The sequence below is a fragment of the Amblyomma maculatum genome, chromosome 1 (assembly GCF_055883805.1).
Source record: "Amblyomma maculatum isolate TAMU_Amacu chromosome 1, ASM5588380v1, whole genome shotgun sequence".
Taxonomy (NCBI): domain Eukaryota; kingdom Metazoa; phylum Arthropoda; class Arachnida; order Ixodida; family Ixodidae; genus Amblyomma; species Amblyomma maculatum.
The window spans coordinates 475,640,262-475,655,628 of NC_139344.1; the positions used below are offsets into that span (position 1 = coordinate 475,640,262).

The window sequence follows — 15,367 nt, forward strand, 5'->3', positions numbered from 1 at the left end:
GCCTCAAGCGTCGCTCCGTGGTTTTGCCCTTGAAGCCTCCGTGTCTTGGCTTGTCTATCGACTTGAGGCTGTCTGCTTTCAGTTTCGGTTTCCCAACACATCGTTCCCCCCTTCCCCCCGAAAATGACTCTTGTCATTTGCTTCGTTTATGTGAGTTCCAGGGGATATAAAAGCTGGATTGGTCTCTTGAGAGTTGATCCTCCATGTTGCTTCAGCAGGCACAATCTCACCTCTCCGTCTCTTCCTGGAAACAGTTTCTCAATTCCTGCAATCTTTCATTGTTGGCGTGGCTGCAAGCCATCACGAAGGAGTATCAGGTCACCTTCCTTGGGTGCTTTTCTTGGGCGTTCATTCTCCTTTTGCACATTTAGCAGCTCTTCGAGGCACTCTCTTGTTCATCTGAACCAGAAGGCTTCTGTATTCGGCTGGCGTCATATCCATAGTCTGTGAATTGATACATTGACCTCATTTTCTTCGATTTTCCCAACGCTAGGCAACGATGTGAGGAGTCTTCCTGTAAAGAAGAAGGAAGGGCAAGCGAGTTCCGGTTCTCCGGGTTCGTCGAAGACGTGAGTTAAAGGTCGGGAATTTAAGACAGCTTCAATATCTGCGAGCGCAGTGGTTAGCTCGCCGAAGGTCAGAAACTTGGATTCGATCACCTTGAGCGTAATTTTGGCCGATCCGGTGAGGCGCTCATTAAAGCAGCCCCACCATGGTGCTCGTTTTACTATGAACTTCCATTCGATCCGTGCTTTTCTTACGTTTGCCGACGTAGTCAAGAACCTTTGGTTTTCGGATGGAGCTCCATAGATAAAGGAGATCGCTGTTGGCCTTCGTGAAGGAGAGCGCGTTGTCACAGTAAATGGCTCGAGGTACACCTCGTCTCGAGATGAAACGTCTGAGAGTCATCAGAAACGACTTTGCGGACATGTCTTTTGCGAGCTCTAAGTGCACCGCTCTTGTTACAGCACAGGTGAACAGTGTGATGTAGGACTTGTAAAGCTAGTTTTCTCCTTTCACCAGGAGTGGTCCCACGAAATCTACTCCTGTTACCTCAAAGGGTTGAGACTCGATCACTCGATCACTTGGAAGCGGTGCTTTCACTTCAGTGGCTGGGCGGGCATTGTACTGCTGACAAGTTATGCACCCTTTTACGGTTCTTTTGACTAGCTGTCGGGCTCGCACAAGATTACACCTCTCTCTCAATAGTACCAGTGTATCTTTTGCTCCATCGTGAAGCACGCACGAGCAGTTCTGCCAATCGGTGTCGGCTCGACAGTACAACTGGATGACTTTCGGTGTACGGCTTGTCGGTCTGTTGAAGTCTGCCGGTTATGCGCATGCCTTCGTTGTCAATAAATACTGAAATGTCTCTCAGAGGCGAGTCTGCGGGAAAGCATTCACCTTTTTTTTCACCCACTCAATTTCTATTTGCAGCTCCTCTCGAGGAGTTTGCCGAATAAAATACTTTTGGGCTTCATTCAGTTCAACTGCCGTCAGCAGACCCTTGCCACTGCTCATACGTCACAACTTCTTGGTGTATCGAAATACCCGTGTAGTCACTCGGAACAGTCGTGTGGCGCTGCTGTGTTGATCTGTGTCCAACAGCGTGGGAACTTCTGCGGAACTCGTCGAAAGAAGGACTTCTACGCTTCGTCTTTCTTGCCCATTTTCGGAATGTTCCTTCGGAGAGATCTGTAGCCATGTGTTTTCCGTTGACTTCATCCAGTGCATTCCTTCCCACCAGGTGGAGCTCTCAATAAGCTGCAACTGTAACTCCTCGAGTCATGACACCCGCCGGATTTTCTGATCCTGGGCAATTCCTGCATGCTACGGTATCGGAAAGACGCTAGATTTCCATTACCTGATTTTTTACAACTTGTTTCCATTGCGACGGCTCTCCCAGAATCCAGTGCAGTGCTGCCAATGCGTCAGTCCAGAAATACGTCGCTTGCGGTGGCTCTTTCAGGCTCTTAGAATATATTGATTCAGTCTGGCAGCCCAGAGGCACGCCATAGGTACCAGTCTCGGAAGAGTCGGTTATTTATTCAGGGCGACCCTTGACTTGCTGATTAGGATGCTCGAAGTTCTAATCCCATCAGCATCTGTTGCGCAAATGTAGCCCACTGCTCCGTATGCCACAGGGCTGGCGTCAGCAAACACGTGTAGGACTGTTTTGGCGGTAGTCTCGACAGTGTCGGATTTGTAGCACCGCTGCACTTGAACTATTTCCAATTCGTTTAGTTCCCACACCCCTGCACCCACTTCGTGTCCAGATCCGTCGGTAGGACATCATCCCATTCCACATTTCTTTGCCATAGCTCCTGAAATAAAGCCTTTGTCCTGACGGTGAACGGAGCTAGCCATCCAAGTGGGTCATAGAGTGTCGCCGTATTCTTGAGCAAAGTCTCTTTGTGCTTCTACCTGGCTCGGGTGGACCGCTTGCCAGTGGGGTGAATGTGAGGTTATCTGTGTTTGGGTTCCATGTCAATCCCAGCACTTTCGGAACTACTGGGAGGTACCCGAGGTGACTTGCTTCGCAGTCATCCGACGCAAAGCGCTCGTTCAGTGCCGGATTGTTGGATGCCCACTTGTGCAGTTTCATAGATGCCGGGCTGAATATTCTATTCGCTTCTTCATAGATATTCAGCGCTTCTTCTTCATTTTCTGCTCCTGTTAAGAGGTCATCCACATAGAAACCGTACGCCAGTAGCGAAGCAGTCTCCGGATAGTCTCGTTCCATAATCTTCAAATGATGCTGGAGAGTCGCTGTTAACAAGAAAGGACTTGAGGCGGTTCCGAAGGGAACGCGCTTCATTCGCAAAGTCTTTACCTCGCCTATTGGTAAATTTGCATCCGGTTGTGCATAATGCCACAGCAAGTGCAATGCATTTCTGTCGTTCTCTCTGATCTCGATTTGAAAAAAAAATTAATTTTCAATGTCGGCTACCAAAGCTATTTTGCGGCTTCTGAAGTTAGGTACTGCAAGGTCGGCTGTCAAATTCGGACCACTTTCGAGGTTGTGATTCAGGGATTTTGCATTCTGTTCATACGATGAAGCATTAAAAACTACTCGTAATCTCGTTTTATTACTCGTTTTCTGAAAGACCGGCTGATGGTGCATGTAGTAGATCCACTTTCCGTCTTCCTCTTTTTTTACTACCGGTTCAGCTGTGCCTTCCTTGCAACACTGTCTGATGATAGCGTCGTACTTCTCCAAGAGATGAGTTTTTCGAAGGCGGTTTGTCAGTTGTGAAAAACGTTTTTCAGCAACTTCCTTGTTGTCATGTAAATCTATACTCTCCTTCCATGGAAGCGCTACCTCGTATCTAGAACCACTGCGCCTGATATTTTCTTCGAAAGAATCAAGCAGCTCATGCTCCACACAGCTGTCATTGTCCGTGACTCCGATCGACTGGAGAGTCCAGAATCATTCCAAGCAGTTTACAGTTTCTCTCTCCGCAAGTGATACGCGTAGAGTAGTGATTTGCATACATTGCGAGTCACAAGTCCTGTGCACAAGTTACTGGGCTCTTAATCCATCACCCAAAGGGTGTCTCCACTTCTCGCAGTTTCCGGTTGAGCTTCTTGCTTCTTCCAGTTACAAGTTCCCAGTATATAGTGCTCTGAGCCGATAAGCAAATGTAGGTCACCCCTTTCGTTATCGCAGGTCATGTCAGCAGCAGTCAGGGATCCAAGTAATTCTTTAATCTTGAGGTCAGGAATCGGGATCCTTTGCTGACAGATTGTTTGTCTCAATAACTTCGATCTGATACATCTTTCCATTGTGCGTGATTACCGACACCAGCACTCTGTTAAAATCTCGTTCTGACTGGTGTCCGCCGAACACAGCAACTTTCAGCGTTTCTTTTCCAATAATTTTAGAACCGATTTTTACAGATGCTTTCTCAGTACTGAATGACCGTTGGCTTCCGCTGTAAAAGAGAGCACAGCACGTAAGTAGACAGCTTTACGTTCGCTGGCACACAATATTCTTGCTATTTTAGCAGTACTTCTCGCTTTTAGGTTCTTCCGACGTTGACTGCAATGGGGACAGTCGTGACACCGTTCACAATTGCCTTTACTTTCAGATGGGTGAATTCCGGATCACACATGGTTGTGGCTTGTCGTCCTGCAAAATTGTGCATCTAATGTTACTTCTGTAATCGTTAACAGGGTGATTCGGTTTCATGCAGCAAAAGCAACGCCTTCCCGATCGTAGCATTTTCTTCTTTTCTTGTAATGAAATGCTAGCAGCAATGCGGCAGTTTCGTAGTTACTCTCCTAGCAAAAGAAACAACAATTTGGTTTTGCGGTTTGGTGCAGTAGAGCTGCTGATGAATTAAATTTGGTTCCAGCGCTGTTCTTTTTACTCTCTGCTGGGCTAAACATCTTCGGCTTTAAACCTGGTGCTTCCTGCTCATACTTTGCTGCGCAAACAGGTTTTCGCGGCTTTGCACTTCAGTCCTAAGAAAATCAACCAGCTTCGGAAGTAATGACAGCGTACCTTTTGTGGCTGTTTCTTGTTCTGTTGATTCTCCCGGTGCGTCGTCGTCTCGCAGCAGAATTCCTCCTCCTGCCGGGCTCCGTTTTATGGTTTCCGACGCCTCCTCCTTCGCCACGGTTCGATGGAAGTGGAGCAATAATTCTTTGGGCAGCGCGCGCTGTACGAGGGGGAAGAGCAGTGCTCCGTACGTTTCCTACTCCTGGCCAAGCGCCTGCAGACCGTGGATCCGAGAGACGAGGGTATCGTATAACCTCCGGAGGGAGCGTATGTCTTCGGCGCTCCGCACAGGCTCGATGTCCAGGAGCGCACTCATGTGCTCTTGCAAGATGGCGTCCGCTTTGCCGTCTGGTGAGCAGCAACATGGCGTCGTATACTAGCACTGCGATGTGGGAGGGAGGCCCTGTATAGTTCTCGCTGCTTCGCCTGTCACCACCTATTTTAGGTATCCGAATTTTTCCAAGGTCGTCAGACGGTCGTTTTTGTGGATCTTGCTCGAACTGCTCCCAAAATATATTTCAAGACACTTCTCATCAAATTTTATAAATTCTAACCAAAGAAGCTTCACCTGGCAGGCTCCGGACGTCATGGCTGCGTCGTTAGGTGATGTTTCTTCTTTCGACTGCCTCTTTCCTTGAACTTCTCCTGTTGGAACTTCGCAATGTGTGTAACGTTCTGGTCGCCATACTCGATAGATTAGATGTAGCCCTGCTCAGCTGCTTTCCTTGGCACCAGCGTCTCGACTTCTTTCAGGTGGGTCTGCAGAGCGCTAACTCTTACCAACAAAACACTGAGTTCTTTTTCATTGTCCGTGCGGCTCTTCATTCAGGAGTTAATATCGGAAAAGAGTCGGGTCACCTGACACCGAAGAGTTGTTCTCTTCATTTTGTGTCGTTCCATGTCGCTGCACTCTGGTAGCATTTGGCGGCGACTTCTGGGTAGAAATTGGCTTTTTCTTCGTTATTAGTAGCCGTCGAGTACTGGCAGTTGTCTTCGTTAGGTCGCGGTGTATATCCCGGGTTTCGGCATCAGCGTATCTCTATGTCGCGTTTGTTAAGTCAGAAACTTCGTAACAGAGCACACACGACATGCGTTTTTCTTTTGGTAACACCAGACGACTGACGCCTCAAGCGTCGCTCCATGGTTTTGCTCTTGAAGCCTCCTAGACTTCGCTTGTATATCAGCTTGAGGCTGTCTGGTTTCGGTTTCGCAGCAGTGGTCTCATCTCCTCCTCGTCTATGGTGTGGTTGGGTATTGCATTATTTTAGCTCCAATTTTAGTGGTCGCACCTTTGTCTTTAAACGCGTTCCTGTTGGATTTCGCATTATTTTAGCTCCGTTTTTAGTGTTCTCATCATTCCATGTTACCGTGTTCCTGTTGGGTTTTATGCTTTTCTTACGTTCTCCTGTTTATCAGCAACCCCCTCTTTTGGTTTTGTTGTCTCGTCAAAGCTTCAATGCGTGTCCGCCTTGTGGTGGTCAAGGCACGTGGCACGCAATCTTCGTCTTGATGAGTTTAGATTTTTGCGGTTTTTGAGTTAATTGTGTGCTGGTCAGGAGTCCGTACTTTGTCGCGGACTGAATGGAACATTCTGAGCAGATAACGCGCCCGTGTTGTCAATGCTACGGATGGTGTTGTTTGTTTTGTTGCTGGTATCTGCAGAGGGTATAAAAAGACTGCCGTGATTCTTTCGAATAACAGTTAGAAGCTCTGCGATTTGCGCGTGTTCCTGTGTTTCTCGCTCTGTCCTCATTTTTATTTGCGCAGTTTTGAAAAATAAATGATTTACACCAATAGCCCGCCAGAAGACACCCCTGCGTGCAATATATCGGCAATGCTTGTGAGTTTATTTATTTATTTATTTTGCGCTCAGGGTATATATATATATATACATTTCAGAGGGGAGGGGAAAAATTATTATTGGTGTATTCGGCGTTCGATCGGTGAACTGTGATTGCGTGTTGCCCTGATCGTACCACTGCTATTTTAATCGGCTGCGCTTGCCTCTGTGCGGAGCGGCTCAGGTACCGCAAGGACGACGATGTGCTGGATGAAGAAATGTCCGAGACTGGCGCTGGCGGCGCTGCTGCCGCGTCTGGTCCTTCCTGGTCGGGCACCAAGGGTGCCTTGGCCGCTTCGTCTTCGTCTGCACGGGTGCAGCCCAAGACCTCGCCGTTGGGTGGCGGCCCCAGCCGGCAAGGTTCGGTAGTGACGATGTCGACAAAGGAAGCCCCTGGTGCGTTCCTTAAGCGACGAAACCAGAGAGACCTGACTATTATTGTTTATCCAGGAACGTTTTTTCTGTTACGTGCACTGCTATCAATATCTCTCAATGCAATCCTTTTGTTCTTAAACATACAGATCATTCACACACGAAAACGTCGAAGGTCCCCCTAAGCCTCCAAAAATTAAAGGGAATGCATGCGCGCTTTGGTTTTCAGCTGTCCAAGTCGACCATAGGTCAGATGGCTTGATCGTTATACGGCAGCTTAATTGTTTCACCACTGCTTCTTTGATAGGCTCTTTGTAACTTGGGAAAATACGTATTTTAAGACATTCTCTCAGAACAGCTTCCTCGACAGTAAACAGAGCACAACATGAACTTGCAATTCCGCTTGTGGTCACCTAATACTAAGTATTTGAATTTTGAGTTCATATTTTCATGAAAGAAGTCACACTTGCTAAATGTGCCCGATGTAGGTGTCGTCTCAGTTAACTGCTACACCCAACGTTTCATAATTTGCACTGAATTCACAGCAGAGACCACAAGGCGTCTACGAGTGGAAATTTTTTACATTCCCAAGAGCTAATCATATATGACCTGACACTGAGCAATAACTTGTGGCAGTCTGAAAGCGGCTCGTCCTCGCTCAGGCTCACCGAAGGAAGCCTCGAGTGATGGTCGTATCCATCAGCTTCTTCCCGATGACCGCCGAGCCGTGTCTGTGGGATCGGTGTCCTTTGCGACCGAAGCACAGCCGTCCAGAGCGGAGTCCATGCTGCAACCGAGCATTCGGCTCAGCCTTGGCGTCGAGGCTTTCGCAGCTGGCGCTGGAACCGCCAGTCCGGACGACTTTGCACCCGTATCACAAGAAAGCGCCAGAATTCTTCAACGCCGGACACCCAGCACTCCACGGCCTATCAAGAGGCCCGAAAGGTTCGTCCCCAGATGACACTACGCTGACAGTAGCTCACAGTTTAGTTTGGTTTGGTTTGTGGGGTTTAACGTCCCAAAGCGACTCAGGCTATGAGAGACACCGTAGTGAAGGACTCCGGACATTTCGACCCCCTGGGGTTCTTTAACGGGCACTGGCATCGCACAGCACACAGGTACCTTGCTTTCCGCCCCGCGCGAAATGCGGCCGCCGAGGCCGGGATTCGATCCCGCATCCTCGAGCACAGTACTCGAGAGCCCTAACCACTGCGCCACTCTAGCGGGGAGTAGCTCAAAGTGGTGTGACGTCTAACAGTGGCCTTCACTAGATACAAATCGCACGACACGCACTGCACAACACGTTCAGGCCGAACAAAAAGATGTTACTGCAAATTTAAACCACGTTCCTAACTGTCTTTTTGAACCTACTCTATTCCGACATAGAGAATGGTTGAAAGCTCAACGTCTACGGCTAGAGCGCAAAATTTGTAATTATTTTGCACGCTTCAGCTTCAAGCCCGATCAAGGGTCAAACCACGCACACCCGCAAGACTGACAACGTATTACTATGTAATTTACATATACATGATATGGGCAGTCCCGGGCAGAAAGTAAGCAATTTTCGCTTGAAGGAGTCCGAGTCCCCTCCATGGCATACAGAAAGGGCAAGCTTACAGAATTCGCACCAAAATTGTAATTTGCTGATGACGGTGTCTTGCGCCGGAAACTTGCTATTAATTCCGATTTCCTATTAAATCAGAATGGCCTTAATAATATTAGCGAATCGTGCAGTAAATGGTGCATGCGATTAAACATTTACAAATGCAAATTAATGAGGGTATCTAGCAGTGTTGTAACGAGTCCCATGTATATACTTAATAACGCCCTCTTTGAATCTGCAAAGCCATACCGTTACCTTGTTGTAATCGTCATTAGTGATGTAATCTAGAAATCACATACCAACTCCATCATCGCTAAAGCCAATCGTACTCTCGGATACAGTATTCGCATTTTCTCCCTTGCACCGTCATTATTAAAATTAATAATGTATAATAATGTAGAATATCCTTAATCTGTTTGGGACCACGTTCAAGCAACTCTCATACACTCCGTCGAGGCAGTACATAATCGCTCAGCCCGGTTCATCTTCAATAACTATCAAAGGACAGCCAGCGTTACTGATATGAAAGCCTACTTACATGCCCCACTGTTATAGTCTCGAAGAAAACTATCCCGCCTCTCACTTTTTCATAAAATATACTACCACAACTCAACATCGTGCTCCTTATGGGTTCAACCACCATTCTACATTTCATTTCGCCTTAACCACAGTCAAAAGGTAAACTTTCCGCACTCAAACACAGTTGCCTATTCTAACTCGTTTCTTCCCCGGACCAGTAATGGTTGGAATAACCTCTGTGCACTCCTAACAAGTATAACTGAAGAAGAAAAAATTAAATCCGCGCTGAAAACTTTCTTTCCTGCCTGTTATTAAACTTCTTGTATGGGTATTTGTTTATCTTTATTGTACATTGTGTTGCTTATTATATTGTTATATCTTTTTTACACCTATGCCGTCTTCCTAAAGTATACATGTACCTTGTTGTTATTTTTACGTGTTAATTTCTAACGATCGTTTTGCAGAGATTTGTAAGCTTGTTGTGTTAACCTTCTGTTCATATATATATATATATATATATATATCTTATTTCATTTGTACATACCATGATCGTCGTCCTATTGTACATACCATCATCATCGTCCCGCGGCGCCGGCTCCGGCGCGCGCTTGGGTTTTCTCCATCAGATTAAACGCTGACACGGCATACCTTGCCTTGCCTTCACGACCTTGCCGTCTGAACCTGGCCTTCTTTCACAAGTGGTGGAGGTGAAATTCGATCCCCTTGCTGCCTTGTGCCCTGCCTTTCGCTGGAGCGACGTTCCGGTCGCCGTTTAACAACTACCATCGTCATGTCAACCGAGAGCAGTCCAGACCCGGCCGGGACCTCTACCTCGGCTACACCGCCGCCTCCGATGGTGCCCACACGACAACGCGACCCGCCGCTGTTCGCTGGTCGTCGCGATGAAGACGTCGATGACTGGCTTGACCCTTGTGAACGCTGCAGTGCCTACGACCGGTGGGATGATGCTTTGAAATTTCTGAACGTATCTTTCTATCTTATTGAGGTCGCCAGAAATTGGCTTATTAACCGAGAGCCCCACACCCCAAACATGGCCCACTTTCAAGCAGCAGTTCCGACAGTACTTCGCCGACCCGGCTGTTCGGACGGAGATCGCAAGGAACAAGCTCGCTACCCACCGTCAACGTCCCGATGAGTCTTATGCGTCATACATAGAGGCCGTGCTGGCACTCTGTCGGCGTATCAGTCCCACCATGCCGGAATCTCAACGTGTACACCATGTCTTGAAGGGAATCAATTCAATGGCTTATAACACCCTAGTTGCCCAGAGTCCATCAAGTGTTGATTCCATTATATCGACCTGCCAACGCCTCGACCAGCTACAGTCCTCCCGATTGCAGCCCGGCTTCACTACTTCCCCGACCTCTACTGACCTTGACCTACGAGCCATGAGTCGAGCGATAATCCGCGAGGAGCTCCAAGCCCTCAGCCCTTTCTGCCAGCACGGGTGCGATCATTCGTCTACTCCTTCTAACGATGCCGGCCTCCGCTACATCATTAAAGAAGAGTTGGCCACTATCAACCACCCTGTCACACCTGATCCTCCTGCACCTCGCCCAACACCGACTTACGCTCACGTCGCTGCATCCCCTCCTCCTTTTGTTCCCCCACCCCAAGCACCACCCTACAACCACATCAACGCCATGACGACGGCTCAACCAACGCCACCCTATTACGCACCTTGGCGCCCCTCTCGCCCAGTGTGCTATTATTGTGGAATTCGAGCACACATATCTCGCTTTTGTCGCCGACGCATTCAGAACGAGCGACGTGGTTATGACGCCCTCGAAAGTGACATACCTGCATATTATCAGCGACGACCAATTCACAGCCAACCTCGTCGATTCTCTCCACCGCCGGTATCTTCGTCTGAACCAAGTGGGGCCCATGTGTCCCGACGCCGGTCCCCTTGTGAAAGAAGGCCAGGTCCAGACGGCAAGGTCGTGAAGGCAAGGCAAGGTTTGCCGTGTCAGCGTTTAATCTGATGGAGAAAACCCAAGCGCGCGCCGGAGCCGGCGCCGCAGGACGATGATGATGGTATGTATAAGAGGAAGAATATCATGGTATGTACAAATGAAAGAAGATCCATGGAGGGCTCACAATATGTATATATATATATTGTTACGACGTTTATTTACACAGATGGTAGGATACGCTGGAGATTAGCACACCACAGCGGACAGACCCAGCTTCCTCGTCCTCTTCACCTTATTCCGCCAAACATCATCTTCCTTCAATAAGGACCGCGGGAAGTGCGTGACACTGCCCCCTTCGCAGACGATGCCCGCCGGGCGAGTCAAGGTTCGTCACGTTGATAGAAGGGCTTCATGCGGGCCACGTGGACTACTTGAGTCTTCCGAGAACGACGTCCTTGGGTGGTCACGCGAGAGACTACAAAGTTTACTGCGCTGAGGCGTTCCAATACAACGAAAGGGCCAGTATAGTGGTGCAACAGTTTCTGGCACAAGCCGCGCTTACGCAACGGCGTCCAAAGCCACATCAAGTCACCAGGGACATAATTAACATCTTGATGACGCTTGTCGTAGCGTTGCTTGTAGCGTTCCTGGGAGGCTAGAGTGCGAATCCTAGCGAGTCGACGAGCTTCTTCAGCCAAAGAGAGAGTATGCGCTAGTGGAGTTTCAGCAGGGAGTGAGAAAGGCAGAAACGTGTCCAAAGTGCTTCGTGGAGGTCGTGCATAGAGAACAAAAAACGGACTGTAGCCGGTCGTTTCGTGCTTAGCAGTGTTAAATGCATATGTTATAAACGGAAGGACTTCATCCCAGTTTTTGTGGCGGGAGTCGACATACATTGCGAGCATATTGCTAAGCGTCCGATTGGTGCGTTCGGTAAGACCGTTTGTTTGCGGGTGGTAAGGAGTTGAATGGCGGAAATGGGATGAGCAGAGGCGAAGAAGTTCTTCTACAACTTCTGCCGTAAACTGTCGGCCACGATCGCTTATTAACACACGAGGAGGCCCATGTCGAAGAATGATGGACCGTAGGAGGAACGCCGAGACATCAGAAGCAGTGGCTGACGGTATAGCAGCAGTTTCACAGTACCGCGTAAGATAGTCTACGCACACTATGACCCAGCGGTTTCCGTTGGAGGAACGGGGAAACGGTCCTAGAAGATCAATTCCCGCCTGTTCGAATGGGGTTCGTGGTGGCGTTATAGGCTGAAGATGACCCGGCGGTGAGCAGGTTGGGTGCTTGAAACGCTGGCACTGGAGGCAGCTGGCCACATAACGCTGAGTAGTTTGACGCATCTTCGGCCAATAAAAACGTTCCTTAGTCCTGTGCAATATTCTTGCGAAACCCAAGTGTCCAGCTGTGGCATCGTCGTGCATTACCCGAAGAACCTGACACCTAAGACTTGTAGGAACTACCAGAAGAAGCCGCGCACCTACTGACGAGTAGTTCTTCCTGTATAGTACACCGTCACGAATGCAGAATGAGGTCGTAGGGTTCCGGGAACTTGCTGCCTCAAAAAGCGGCGCCAACTCGTCGTGCCGCTGCGCAATCTTGAATTCACCAACATCAGGGAAACTTGTAGAGATAGCAGCTATATATTCATCCAAGACCTCATTGTCGCAATCAGTAGCTTCAAGTGGCAACCGTGACAAGCAGTCAGCATCACCGTGCTTACGACCACTCTTAAAAGACACAGTAAAATTGAATTCTTGAAGGCGCAAAGCCCACCGCGCAAGGCGTCCACAGGGGTCACGAAGGTTTACAAGCCAACATAAGGAATGATGGTCCGTCACAATTTTAAATGCACATCCATAAAGATATGACCTAAACCGTTGCACACCGAATACAACAGCTAAGCATTCCTGTTCAGTTACAGTGTAATTACGCTCAGCCTTGCTCAAAGAACGGCTTGCATACGCAACGACATGTTCATCGCCATTGTGGCGCTGTATGAGCACAGCACCAATTCCAACTGCGCTGGCGTCAGTGTGAAGTTCTGTTGGAGCTGATGGACAGAAGTGGCGTAGTACTGGTCCTGATGTCAAAATAAACTTTAACTGACGAAAGGCGGAGTCACAATCGGCAGTCCACTTGAAAGGCACATCTTTTTGCAGAAGACAATAAGGGGATATGCTAGATCAGCAAACTTCGGAACAAAACGCCGAAAATAGGAGCAAAGCCCCAAAAAACTCCTGAGCTGTTTTAACGATTTCGGCGGTTTAAAACAAGTGACAGCTTCGATCTTTTTCGGATCAGGCCTGATTCCATCCTTGTCTATAAGATGTCCAAGTACCACAGTCTGGCGTTCTCCAAAACGACATTTCTTGGAATTGAGTACCAGACCAGCTTTCTCGATACACTCCAAGACAATCTCTAATCGACTGTTGTGTTCATGAAAAGTTGTCCCGAATATCACTACATCGTCCAAATAACACATACAAATGTGCCACTTCAGCCCGCGCAAAATTGTATCCATGAATCTTTCGAACGTGGCTGGAGCGTTACATAATCCAAACGGCATCACATTAAATTCATACAGCCCGTCTGGGGTGATGAATGCCGTCTTTTCTTTATCTTCCGGGTGCATGGGGATCTGCCAATAGCCTGATCGCAGGTCAACTGAGGAAAAATAGGAGGCGGAATGTAAGCAATCAATGGCGTCATCAATACGTGGCAGGGGATACACGTCCTTCTTGGTGACAGTATTCAAACGTCGATAATCAACACAAAATCGCCATGTGCCATCTTTCTTTTTGTCTAGAATCACAGGGGCAGCCCACGGACTAGACGATTCCTGAATGATGCCCTTATGCAGCATGTCACGAACTTGTTCTTCGATTGTTTGGCGCTCTGATGGGGATACACGATAAGGCTTCTGGCGGATTGGATCAGCAGTTCCTGTATTGATTCGGTTCTGAGTACGGGACATGGGAATCCGTGGTGGCGAGTCCCGAGAGAAATCGAAAGCCGCAGTATGTTTCGCCAGAACTTCCACTAAACTGTGACGGTCACTTGTTGGCAGGGATTTGTTAATCATGGCAAGAAATTTTGTCTCATCTTCTTCTGAGCATGCGGTAGGCTGGGAATTGTCTGTGCTGAGCACGGCCACTGATTTAAAAGTGTCCTCGTCAAAGTTGGCAAGTTTTAGACCACGTGGTAATACAGCAGGTTCGTTAGAGCAGTTAGTCGTCCACAAAGAAGAATGTCCATTCATGACTGAGATGATGCAGCGGGGAATCAGAATACTTTTCTTCGCGCAGTTGAGGGTGAGTGGTTCAACCACAGCGTCGAACGCATCACTGGCACAGCTGGAACTAACAACTCGTATAAACTCTGCTGACATTGCAGGAAGGACTATGTCTTCCGAAACCGAAAGCGTGCTAGGATGGGTGCGCGAATTTTCACGCAAAGCAGATTCAATTCGAGTGCTCACAGAAATGTCTCCATTGCGAAAGTCCAGAGTGGCCCCACATTGCTCCAGAAAATCGAGTCCAAGAATTACGTCATGCGTTGATCGAGTAAGCACTGCGAATTCAGTTCGGAATGTGTGGCCGGCGATAACAAGATTCACGGAACAGACTCCAAGTGGGTTAAGCGGTTCGCCACCAACACCACATAATGTTGTCGTACTATCCCAAGCAAACATAATTTTACGACCAAGGCAGTTTTTAAAAGCGAGACTTATAATAGAAATAGTTGCACCTGTGTCCAACAACGCCATAGCACGTACACCGTCCACAAACACTTCAATTCGGTTCTTTAACATCGAAACGGGCAGAGGTATGGGTAAGCTAGAATCATTTGCGACCTCACCTCCATCGGCCGCACTTACTAGTTTCCCGGAGGTGGCGAACGTCGTCGGGGAGAAGGGGATTGTTGTAGGCGCCGAAATGGTGGTGTCAGGCTACGGTCAGAGGCCGGTGATTCGTTTCGGTTCAGCACCATTCTGCGTTCTTGTCGGCTAGCTGTTGATCTGTACTCATTCCGGCCAGGTGTTCTTCTATATGAATCATCATTTTCAGCAGGAAGCCTTGTACGGGAGTTCACCCACTGTCGGCGATACTGCTGGTACGGACGACGGTTGCGGCAAAAGCGGGAAATGTGGCCGATCATCCCACAGGCATAACACACTGGCGGCTCACGTTCATTCGATGAATATTGTTCGTCGTCGCTTGTATTAAACGTTTCATGCTCTGGACGTGGTCGACGTGGAGGACGAGAGTGCTCGCTGTTGTAGGCGTTGATGTTGAGAGACTGGGTGTTCGGGCGATGAGCAGCAGAGCATCGGGTGTCCGAAGGAGACGTAGCAAAGGGATCATAACAGGTAGAAGATGGGCTGTCAGACGAAGAGGTGCTCCTGTAGACGGGTGTGACGTGGCCCCCAATACCTTGATGCCTCCGAAGCTCTTCGCGGACGATCTGGCGAATTGTATCTGCCAGGCTTGTCGTTTCAGACACATCCACACTAGCGACAGTTGTCACATTAGGCAGCCGACCAAACTTCGGAATGATACGGCGTCGCTTCAAAGATTCAAACG

The 15,367-nt window shown here is 48.5% G+C and overlaps 1 pseudogene; it reads left to right on the forward strand.

Moving 5' to 3' along the window:
- The window catches only part of LOC146210018 (uncharacterized), a 495,553-nt pseudogene that overhangs the window by 266,108 nt on the left and 214,078 nt on the right, over nt 1-15,367 (forward strand).